Source organism: Macaca thibetana, chromosome 11 (assembly GCF_024542745.1).
Source record: "Macaca thibetana thibetana isolate TM-01 chromosome 11, ASM2454274v1, whole genome shotgun sequence".
Taxonomy (NCBI): Eukaryota; Metazoa; Chordata; class Mammalia; order Primates; family Cercopithecidae; genus Macaca; species Macaca thibetana.
The window spans coordinates 13,010,002-13,020,741 of NC_065588.1; the positions used below are offsets into that span (position 1 = coordinate 13,010,002).

The 10,740-nt window shown below is 45.9% G+C and overlaps 1 pseudogene; it reads right to left on the reverse strand.

Moving 5' to 3' along the window:
* Positions 1–9,856: 9,856 nt before the first annotated feature.
* Positions 9,857–10,135, reverse strand: LOC126930792 (60S ribosomal protein L37a-like; annotated as a pseudogene).
* Between the last annotated feature and the right edge of the window lie 605 nt (positions 10,136–10,740).

Genomic DNA, 10,740 nt, shown 5'->3' on the forward strand with positions numbered 1-10,740 from the left:
TTCAAACTCCTTAAAGACCTTGGTGTTAAAGGGCCTTGTAGATTTAAGTAAGATCTTGTTAATAGGTAAGAACCTGACAGTGTTGATTACATGGCACATTCATTGGTTGTCTTAATTAAGATAAATATTTATTACTTAAAAAATCAACAAGGAAACAAGATGATAGATGGCTTTGAAAGGGAAGTCCCACTTGAAAGGAGGTTGTGTTTTTCTTGCAGATGGAGCAAAGTCCATCAGTAAGACAGCAGAGGTCTTTAAAATCCCTAAATAGATTTATTTCCTTCATTCCCTCAATTAAGCAGGTGGTTAGGAAGACTAGTTTCTTACGTAGACTTTTTTTTTTTTTTTTTTTTTGAGACTATCTTACTCTGTCACCCTGGGTGGAGTGCAGTGGTATGACCTCAGCTCGCTGCAGCTTTGACCTTCTGGGCTCAGGTGATCTCCCACCTCAGCCTCCTGAGTAGCTGGGACTACAGGCACACGCCATCACGCCTGGCTAATTTTTATATTTTTTGTGGAGATGGGATCTTGGCATGTTACCCAGACTGGCCTTGAACTCCTGAGCTCAAGAGATCCACCTGCCTCGGCCTCCCAAAGTGTTGGGGTTGCAGGTGTGAGCCACTGCACCCGGCCTCTTTCTTTTTTCCTTTTTTTGAGATGGAATTTTGCTGTGTTGCCAGGCTGGAGTGCAGTGGCATGATCTCGGCTCACTGCAACCTCCGATTCCCTGGTTCAAGCAATTCTCCTGCCTCAGCCTCCCAAGTAGCTGGGATTACAGGCGCTCACCACCACACCCAGCTAATTTTTGTGTTTTTGTAGAGATGGGGTTTTGGCATGTTACCCAGACTGGCCTTGAACTCCTGAGCTCAAGAGATCCATCTACCTCGGCCTCCCAAAGTGTCAGGATTACAGGCATAAGCCACTGCACCCGGCCTCTTTTTTTTGAGACAGAGTCTCGCTCTGTTGCCAGGCTAGAGTGCAGTGGTGTGATCTCAGCTCACTGCAACCTCCAACTCCCTGGTTCAAACAATTCTGCCTCAGCCTCCCGAGTAGCTGGGATTACAGGCACGCACCACCACACCCAGCTAATTTTTGTATTTTTAGTAGAGACAGGGTTTCACCATGTTGGCCAGGAGGGTCTTGAACTCCCAACCTCAGGTGATCGACCCGCCTCGGCCTCCCAAAGTGCTGGGATTATAGGCGTGCACCGCCACACCTGGCCACTCTGCCTCTTATGTAGACTCTTATCCCCAGGTGACAAGAATAAAATCAGTATGCGTCAAAAATGTATAATTATAAGACCTAATTTCATCCACTTGTCATTGGTGCCCACTGGCCACTCGTCTTTTTTGTCCCATCTATTAGGCGATGCAGGAGATGTGGAGCTGGGGCCTCAGCTCCAGGGGAGGAGGTAGGGCATTGGCACTCTAGGGGCTGGATGCTGGGGGAGGGTTGCTGGAATTCAGAAGCAACTTTGAAATTCCCAATCACGAACAGTCTCATGTTCTGAGGATGTTTACACATAGAAGATGCCTAATACTTTTTGTTGTCTATAACAGTTTTATTAGAAGAGTGTGTCTGAAGTGGCAGAACCAAGGTAAAGAGGGTCTAAAGAAACACTTTGATGGATTAAGATTGGAATGAAGTTTGGCAGAAAAGAAACTTCCCGTATCCATCTAAGTCAAAGTATCTGGTGAGGAGTAAAGAGTACAAAGCAGTAAAATTCTCTGTGGTAGTCCAGGGTGGACTGTTCAGTGGACTTCCTTCACTGCAGGAAGAGCTTTGCAAATATCGGTGGGGGGGAGTTTCTACCACGGATGCATTCTAAAATGGGCGCCTGTGGGCAAGGCATTCGCAATGAATTGAAATACTGTGCATGACTTACTTGTTGTTTTGTTTGCTCTGAATTTCGTTGCTGCTTATTATGGTACCTTTGTGTGAAGGATAATTTAGAGGAGGTAGAGACATAAGGGAAAGGAAAGGAGAAAGGGGTACCAGAATAGGGAGGCAAATGGTTGAGCGGGGCGTACCCGTTCCTATTTGTTTTGAGTTGTGCCTCCCACTTGGGACTAATTCTCCATTAACATCATGTTTTCCCTATGGCACACTCTAGGGTGGCTTAGGAGAGCAGCTCTCTCCGAGTCAGCTCATGGATGCTGTTTCAGCTCAGTGGAGGACTTCAGAAGCAAGCTGAAATGGAACTGGTGTACCAGTAGGGGGTAAGAAGGAGAGATTGCAATCATCCTCAAGGATGTCTCAACTTTCCAAGTAGGCAGTGGTCTCTGGCCTGGGGTTTGTGGACCCCTGAGGAATATGCATATTTCTGGGGAGACTAAAAAGGTTAAAAACCACTGCACTAAAGCTTAACTGCCATCTCTAATGTATGTGCATAATTATGCTTTGCTAGGATGGGAAGAAAGGACACTAGTGAAAGAAATGTGGACGGGTGTGTCTTCAGGTATATTAACAGGTCCAGAGCATGGAGTCCAAAGAAGAAAATGCACAGATGCTATTGCAAAAGGCAGGAGGCACAGAAACCAATGTGATCCACCAGTAAATAAAAACAAGGTGTGTAGGTTTGCTCTATTAGTCATTCCTGTGCTCTCCTGTCCTCTAAGCTGAGATAGTGGTCGTGCTGCTGAAACCCTTACGGAAGTATGTTTTAATGTCCTAGGACTACTGAAACAAAGTACCAGGAACTGAGTGACTTAAAATAACAAATTTATTCTCTCATGGTCCTGGATTTTAAGATGTCCAAAATTAAGGTGTGGGCGGGGCCATGTTCCATCTGACACCTTTAGAGAAGAGTCCTTCCTGGCTTCTTAGCCAGCATTGCCCCTTGGTTGCCTGCAGTCCTTGGTGTTTCTTGGCTGTAGCAACATGACTCCGATCCCTGTCTCCATCTACACATGACCTTCTACCCCATGTATCTTTGTGTCTTCACAAGGCCTTCTTATAAGGATACTAGTTACTGGATTTAGGGTGCAGCCTAATCCACCATGGCCTCATCTTAACTAATTACATCTGCAAGAATCCTATTTCCAAATAAGGTCACCTGAGGTTCTGGGTTGATATGGTTCAGCTGTGTCCCCACCCAAATCTTATCTTGAATTGTCGCTCCCAGAATTCCCACGTGCTGTGGAAGGGACTCGGTGGAAGATAATTGAATCACGGGAGCGGTTTCCCCCATACTGTTCTCATGGCAGTGAATTAGTCTCATGAGATCTGATGGTTTTATAAGGGGTTTCCCCTTTTGCTTGGCCCTCATTCTCTCTTCCTTGCCACCATGTAAGATGTGCCTTTTACCTTACGCCATGACTGTAAGGCCTCTCCAGCCATGTGGAACTGTGAGTCCATTAAACCTCTTTTTCTTTACCCAGTCTCAGGTATATCTTTATCAGCAGCATGAAAACAGATTAATACATGGGTAGACATGACTTTTTGTGGGATACTGCTCAGCCCAGTACAAGGCATCTTTGCGGACTCTGCTATATTCTGCGGGGTTTAAGGTTGCAATTATGGAATAGAAATGGTGGGGAGAACTAGTTACAAAGTGTGGAGAAGACGGGAGATGGGTCTTCAGAAGTGTTTGGATAGGTATTAATAGAAGGATAGAAGAATGTTGAAATGTCATTCTCTTAAATGACATGTAAATTGCCTTTGCAGTCAAGATACCAAAGGCTCCAGATTTAGGAGTGGGGAAAGAGGTCCCTGGCCCCTCTGCTATTCCCTTCTTGGTACAACTCCTTAGTTCTGCCTTCCTGATTTAAGAAACTGTGAGCTTCAAAACAATCTTCTCCCACCCCAATTGTGAACAGATACATCTAACTTTTATGACTTAATAAAGGGAGTATCTTGGAATAGTCATGTGATATCAGCCCAGAGAAAATGTCTTCCTTATTTCTCATCTGAATTGTAAAACTGATTTACATGGTATTCATTGTCTGCAGTTGCAGTAACAATAGCTTCATGGTAGTAGCTAGCCTAGTTTTGCTTCCTCCGTACAGAGCTGAGTGAGAGTGAGAATGAGGAAAACAGCTCTCTATCTTATGAAGGGGTCCTAGGATCCTAGTGAGAGGGTTTCAGCTGGATAGGCTGTTTCAGGCTTAGAGCAGGCCCAGAATTCCAGGGAACTATGAAGAAGTCCTCTAAGGGCACTCTGAGGGGATTCTAGTAGCTAAGAGGGGCCTAGACCCAACTAGATCATGATTATTCTTTCTCAGTCTCTCAAAACGTGCAAAGAATATCCCAGAACTTGGCTGGCTCTTTAAGGACGTCTTGCTTGCAGACAGAGTGTTTTCCAAGTAGCTTCCTGCCTGCAGAGGCATCCACAAACCTAAATCGGAGACTTTATCTACCCCGGGGCCCTCAAAACCCTGGGAAATAGGACCAGAAAGAACCACTGGCTATGGTGTTGGTTACAGAAAATGAAGGGATCCAAGTTATTAAAAGCAGGTAACAAAGCAACATCAAGAAACTGTGTCCTTAAAACTAAGAGAATAAAGACATTCTGATCCACATGGTTCGTAGGGTGAAATCTAGCCTCTGGGCAGATAAGAAATCAGGGTGTGAGTCACCCCTCTTTAGCTGGAATGACGAGACTCAGACCATAACTCTAGAGATTCAAGGGTTACCCACACCCACATTCCTTTTCATGCCTCACCTGTCCCAGGTATGCACGAAAACTACCGCTAAAAATAACTGCAGAAACTTGAAGTCTGGGAAATAGCACTGAACAGTCTCACCTGAAGTGAAGAGCTGGTTGGTGCCAAGTGCAAAGGAGACAGGAAGAAAATGGGCTCCTCTGGAGCCATGGTTTCTAGGAGGTGGGCCCCAAGGTCCACTCAGAGTCTTGGAGCTTTTGTCTGCTCATAGCCATCCATCCCCTGATGCCATCTAAACCCAAAGGATGTCTCCTGTCACTATCACCCTTCAATCATCTGCCAGTGCCGTCAAAGAGGCTGGAAGGGGCAGGAGGGATTGGGAAAGGAACATGTGGGGAAAGTGTAAGTTCACTGTTGCTGTGTGACCTTGTGCAAGTTACTAAACCTCTCTGAACCTTGAGTTTTCTCATTTGTTAATATGGAAAGAAGACCATGGAACCTATCCCTGTCACAGAATCTTTTTTTTTTTTTTTTTTTTTTTTTGAGATGGAGTCTCTGTCACCCAGGCTGGAGTGCAATGGTGTGATCTCAGCTCACTGCAACCTCCACCTCCCAGGTTCAAGCGATTCTCCTGCCTCAGCCTCCCAAGTAGATGGAATTACTGGCACGTGCCACCATGCTGGGCTAATTTTGTATTTTTAATAGAGGCAGGATGCCATGTTGGTCAGGCTGGTCTCGAACTCCTGACCTCAGGTGATCCATCTGCCTCAGCCTCCCAAAGTTCTGGGATTACAGGCGTGAACCACCACACCTGGCCTGCCTCACAGAATCTCGAACCTAGTTTTTAAAATTCTGTGTCTTTCCTCCTTCCCTTCCAGTGTCCACCATATCCTAGCCACAGTGCCAGGTACTAGGAAAGCAGTACTGAAGAAAGAGTCAGATGCTATTTTTGCTGAACTTAGCCTTACTATTGTATTGTGATTGTGTTTCCTACTGGGCAGGGACCATGCCTAGTTCGTGGATATAACTAATATCTTACAGGGCCCATACGCAGTAAATGTTCAATATCTGTCACTTTCTGAAACCTAAGATGTGTCAGGCGGCTTGACCTGTATTGTTTCTAGTTCTTTGAACAATCCCGAACAGTGGATATTATTGTTCCCAGTATGAGCCATGGTGCCAGTTTGCCAAATGGGCCCCTGACTGTGAGACTTTGGACAAGTTGTTCAACCTTCCTGTGTTTCAGTCTTCTTATCTGAAGATACACAGTTATGGTACAGCATTGTGAAGTTTAAATGAACTATATACTGTGGCTCATGATAACAATCAGTAGGTGGTAGTCATTATAATGATCATTAATTGTGGCTATTAGCATAGATGAAGACTGGCAGCATGCCCAGATTATACAGCTGGTAAAGGGCTAAGTAAAAATTTGAAGCCAAAATTGGATTCCAGGCCTGTGCCGTTTACGGTAAATACACTGTTATGTGTGCGTGTATGTATATATGTGTAATTCCGTATTATATTACTCATTCAATATGTTCCACGCAACAAGTAAGTATTATGCAAATGAGCTTTCAGATTCCAAGCTATTTTCAAATCGGCAACAGGCAGGTAAGAAAATATGACTTTCTTGTTTTCACCAGTAGATGGCAGAAGGAAGAAAAGGCCACTCCGGAGAGGGAAGGAATTTTGATTCAGAGGGAGTGATTCACAGTGGGCTGTGGCTGAGGCACAGGGGCGGATGAGTCAGACTCCTTGTATGACTACAGTGGAGGACAGCCCCACCAGGACTAGGGGTCAGGGGTCTGGGTGGGCAGGAGAACTACCTACAGGTATGTGAAGGGTGTCAGCCTTCAAGAAGATCTAGGTTGACCCAGAGGATGGGGACTGGGAGCCCCGAAGTAAAGGCAAGTTCAGACGCAGTTAGAAAAAAAGGTCACGTTCCCCTATCATCTCTACTGCATGGTCCCTGGCTGTGGGCCCTCCTCGTCAGCTTCCAGACACTTGGTTCTTTTCCAAAGCCTGCCCTTCCCTCTGGGATGTTGATGAAGCCACTTGCCCTGTTTGCTCCTTTCCCCGCCCCCTACCCCAGTCTGTAAGCTAGGAATACTATTTCCCTGCTTCTCCCAATACATGTTGTTTGTGAGCCATTGGCCCCCCTCACTGCTTCCCTCTCTCCTAACTGCGTATCCATCCAGTAGGCTTGGTCCACAGCCCGCGCTCCTGTATCAAATAAACTTGGTGCTGGGTAACCTGTGAGCTGCTTGTTCATTTTATCCTAGAGACGTGTCCTTCAGCCCAAAGTAATGGGAATTGTCCTTCTGGGTCCAAAAGACTAGTAGCAGCAGTCAAGCTTGGTGGTCATTTATACTGGGCTGACTCTCACTGATGTGATGCTGGCTTTTGTCCTCAGACATCTTTTGGGGGAGGAGTCCACTGGTTACTCCTGACATCTTAGAAACCCTCTTACCCAAGCTATTAAATCCAGTGCCAACTTAAAACCAACATCCCTGTGGCGATTTCTGGGTGGGTCAAGAGTGGGGACTATCCAAAGGTTTCTTATTTGGCATATGTCTATTTGTACATTCGTAATGGTTGTTGGTTTGGTTTTAAATAAGTGATTCTTGGATGGGACGTGGTGGCTCATGCCTATAATCCCAGCACTTTGGGAGGCCAAGGTGGGAGGATTGCTTGAGGCCAGGAGTTTGAGACCAGCCTGGGTAACACAGCAGAACCCCACTGCTACAAAAAATAATAAAAAAAATTATCTGGGCATGGCGGAGCCTGCCTGTGGTCCTAGCTACTTGGGAGGCTGAGACAAGACAATCACTTGAGCCTTGGAGGATGAGATTGCAGTGAGCTATGATTGTGCTGCTGCATTCCAGCCTGGGTGCAGGGCGAGACCCTGTCTCTAAAAGATAAATAGTAAACCAGTGATTCTTTACAATAGGGCTGAGGAGAGCCTCCTGTGTGTTAGGTATTTGCCAGGTGACTGGCATGTATTATTTCTTTTACTGGAGGTCATGAGTTATTTCTCAAGGAAACTGCGAATCAGAAAAGCTTGTTTGTCATATTTTAAAACTACAGCCTAGTCATTCTTTTTTTTTTTCTTTCTCGTTTTTGAGACTGAGTTTTGCTCTTGTTGCCCAGGCTGGAGTACGATGGTGCGACCTCGGCTCACTGCAACCTCTGCCTCCCAAGTTCAAGCGATTCTCCTGCCTCAGCCTCCTGAGTGGCTGGGATTACAGGCGTGCACCACCACGCCTGGCTAATTTTGTATTTTTAGTAGAGACTGGGTTTCTCCATGTTGGTCAGGCTGGTCTCTAACTCCCGACCTCAGGCGATCCGCCTGCCTCGGCCTCCCAAAGGGCTGGGATTACAGGCGTGAGCCACCGTGCCGGGCACAGCCCAGTTATTCCTTATTCTGTCTTCTGTGATTTCTTAAATTCATCCAAGGGTGTTCAGGAATTTTGGAGGGTGAGCCTATGCTGACAAAATGAAGTTGAGCACCATAGTTTTGTGTTTTTACTAAATCTCCAGAAAATAAATGTGACCTTTGGACTGCCAGAAGATGCGCGTTGAAACCTCACACAAAATCAGCATATGAGGACAGAGAGGATGTTGGTGATCACCGGAATCTGTTCATTTTTCCTTTGAAGATGCTTAAGGGAAGTATGTGTGTGTTTATAGGTTTGTATGTGTTTTAGAGTGTGCCAACAAGCTTTAGCCATTTAAAGACAGACACTGAAGACTCCCTCTATTCAAAAAAACGTTCTAGTGGAATTTTGTTCATCATATCTGCCTGAGAAAAAAACAGGCCCTGCTTTTCAGTCTTGAAGACCTAAGTCTCCTTTTTGAATAGAGTAGTGGGGGCTGGGTGCAGTGACTCATGCCTATAACCCCAGCACTTTGGGAGGCCAAGGTGGGCAGATCTTTTGAGGTCAGGAGTTCGAGACCTGCATGGCCAACATGGTGAAACCCCGTCTCTACTAAAAATACAAAAATTAGCTGGGTGTGGTGGCTTGTGCCTGCTAATCTCACTACTCGGGAGGCTGAGGCATAAGAATCACTTGAACCCAAGTGAGGTGGAGGTTGCAGTGAGCCAAGATCACGCTTGCACTCCAGGCTGGACAACAGAGTGAGACTCCATCTCAAAAAAAGAGAAGAGTAGTGGGAGTAGTTGGGCGACAGAAGTATGCTGTAGAGAAGGCTGGCCAGCCTAACTCATTTTCCTAGTAAATGCCAGTGATGCCCCTAACCAGGCACTAGTGTCTATTGCCAGTGTGGCATGTGGGTAAGTCACACTTTGTACCTCACCTCTTTAGCATCTTTGTCTGGGTGAACTCAGAATTATGTGTGATCACCAAGGGCAGCCTTGAAGGGGACGAAAGGACAAGCCTCTGGCTGACAGGGATGACAGAAGGGCAGCCCACCTGGGCGGGGTGCTGGGAGAGAGGGTAAAGGGAAGAAGGGTGTCGTGTTCAATTTTACAGCCTGTCCGCAAACTTCGTGGTTTTATGGTACTCAGCTGGGTAGTCATTTCCTGCCCTTTCTCCTACTGTGTTCTCCAGAGTCCCTGAGTCACTCTTTGGCCAGTGGCCTGCAGCCAGGGCTCATTTCTCTTCCCTATGGTCTAGAGAAGTTGTTTCCAAAGCGGGGTATGGGTATCCAGGGACAACATACTGCGAGGCGGTCTGTTGGGGTGTGGAAGACACTAGAACATTTATCTGTATTTAACCCATCCATTTCTAATGTCTATTTTTTATGTTTTGTAGTGTAAAGTTTTGCTGTAAACAATTCACAATAAATACATATGGATATGGCATATTTATATATATATATATAATGTATATAAATTGTTTAACATACGTGCAAGTATGTTAAAGATATTATGTTGAATAGGGATGCATATCAAGAAGGTTTGGCCAGCCTGGCCAACATGGTGAAACCTCATCTCTACTAAAAATACAAAAATTAGCCTGGCATGGTGGTGGGCACCTGTAATCCCAGCTACTCAGGAGGCTGAGGTGCGAGAATTGCTTTAACCCAGGAGGTGGAGGTTGCAGTGAGCTGAGATGGTGCCACTGGATTCCAGGCTGGGCGGTAGAGCGAGACTCAGTCTCAAAGAAAAAAAAGAAAGTTTAGGACTATAGCCCTAGGGAATTATGCTGACAATAGTCCTTTTTTATTATTACATAAGTTAACCCATTTATTAAAGGCTAGTGATGTTTCCAGTGGTGGAGGAACATCTACTGGTCTTTCAGTTCTTTCAGTCTTCTGATGGTAGACTTTGCTGTGGCAGCAGAAGTGGTATTGTAGATTCAACCACCGCCAGCTACTGTCTTCATGTAGGAACCACAGTGCCAGATGCCTGTATCTCGTCTTTTCGTCTTGGTTTTGCCACAGAAAGAGCAAATGTGCCTGACGTGCTAGCTGGTTTCAGTTTTCTTCACCATTTTCCGGAGGGAGGCACCATAGCGGATCCTGTATTTACCGACAATTCCAACTTTATTGGTGCATTTAGCCATGTCAGCGCAAACTAGGTTTGAGCCCGCAATAGTCTTTAAAAGCATTATTTTATGTTTCATTATGAAATTAACTTTTTTTTTTTTTTTTTTTTTTGGGAGATGTAGTCTTGCTCTGTCCCTAGGCTGGAGTGCAGTGGTACAATCTTAGCTCACTGCAATCTCCGCCTCCCGGGTTCAAGCGATTCCCCTGCCTCAGCCTCCTGAGTAGCTGGAATTACATACAGGAGTGCACCACCATGCCCGGCTAATTTTTTGTATTTTAGTAGAGACGGGGTTTTATCATGTTGGCCAGGATGGTCTCGATCTCCTGACCTCGTGAACCGCCCGCCTCGGCCTCCCAAAGTGCTAGGATTACAGGCGTAAGTGACCGTGACCGTGCCTGGCCCAACTTTCTTTTTTTTTGAGACAGAGTCTCACTCTGTCGCCAGGTTGGAGTGCAATGGCGTGATCTCGGCTCACTGCAAACTCTACCTCCTGGGTTCAAGCGATTCTCCTCCCTCAGCCTCCTGAGTAGCTGGGATTACAGGCATGCGCCACCATTCCCAGCTAATTTTTGTAGTTTTAGTAGAGATGGGGTTTTACCATGTTGGCCAGGATGGTCTTGA